This window comes from Pithys albifrons, chromosome 4, assembly GCF_047495875.1.
Source record: "Pithys albifrons albifrons isolate INPA30051 chromosome 4, PitAlb_v1, whole genome shotgun sequence".
Taxonomy (NCBI): domain Eukaryota; kingdom Metazoa; phylum Chordata; class Aves; order Passeriformes; family Thamnophilidae; genus Pithys; species Pithys albifrons.
The window spans coordinates 9,324,151-9,325,707 of NC_092461.1; positions in this window are offsets into that span (position 1 = coordinate 9,324,151).

Below are 1,557 nucleotides of genomic sequence, written 5' to 3' on the forward strand. Positions count from 1 at the left end.
TGGCCTCTGTCTTCAGAGGTAATAAAAACTTTATTTCTGACCCCTTGGCCATTTTGTAACCAGCCATTTTCCAACTCTAAGCCTGGGGTACTGTCACCAGTAGCCAGACTTGTTTACCTCCTCATACATCTGACATTAGACTGACCTGAATTTTACAAGCTGGGAACTATTATGTCACCGTGTATAATTAAATCTAAATATATAATTTAAGAAAGAAAACAAGATGTAATGTGGAAGGAATGACCCATGGGCCAAGCGCGGGTGGTGAATTAGGATTTGAACGGTACTGCTCGCTATGTCTGAAATACAACCTGCCCCACATTTTGCATATGGAAGGAGCTGGGGATTTTTAGAATCATAGAACCATAGAATGAACTGGGTTGGAAGATACATCTGAGATCATCAAGTCCAAACATTGATCAAACACCTCTGTGATTACTAGATCATGGCACTGAGTGCCACATCCAGTCTCATCTTTAAAAACCTCCAGGGACAGGGAATCCACTACCTCCCTGGGCAGGCCATTCCAATGCCCAATTTCTCTCTCTGGAAAGAATTTCTTTCTAATATCCAACCTAAACCTCCCCAGGCAGAGCTTAAGCCTGTGCCCTCTTGCCCTACTGCTGACTGCCTGGGAGAAGAGACCAACCTCCACCTGGCTACAACCTCATTTCAGGTAATTATAGACAGTGCTGAGGTCACCTCTGAGCCTCCTCTTCTCCAGGCTAAACACCCCCAGCTCCCTCAGGCTCTCCCCACAGCACTTGTGCTCCAGTCCCTTCACCAGCCTTGTTGCTCTTCTCTGGACCCGCTCCAGCCCCTCATTCTCTTTCCTGAACTGAGGGGCCCAGAACTGAACACAACACTCGAGGTGTGGCCTCACCAACGCAGAGTACAGGGGAAGGGTCACTGCCCTGGGCCTGCTGGCCATGCTAGTCCTGATCCAGGCCAGGATCCCGTTGGCCTTCTTGGCCACCTGGGCACACTGCTGGCTCATGTTGAGCTTCCTGTCAATTAGTACCCCCAGGTCCCTTTCTGCCTGGCTGCTCTCCAGCCACTCTGTGTCCAGCCTGTAGCGCTGCAGGGGGTTGTTGTGGCCAAAGTGCAGGACTCAGCACTTGGCTTTCCCTCCACCCTATCCAGATCCCTCTGCAGAGCCCTCCTGCCTTCCAGCAGGTCGACACTCCCTCCCAAACTTGGTGTCATCTGCAAATTTGCTAATCATGGACTCAATGTCCTCATCTAAATAATCAGTAAATATATTAAACAAAATCGGCCCCAACACTGACCCCCGAGGGACATCACCTGCCAGGAAAAAAAAAGAAAAGAAAAGAAAAAATACTTTATTGATAGGTATTCCACCGAGAATGAATGTTTTGTATGAACGAAGGGCCAGGCGGACGCATCACGCCACAGCCCCGGCCACAGTACTGGCCCGGATGCTCCGGGACGGAATGTGCCCGGGACGGGGCTGTAGCAGTCGGGCCGCACTACAGCTCCCGGCGGGCACCGGGAGGCACCGGGGAGGCATCGAGGCCGCTTCCTGCGCCGCCTAGG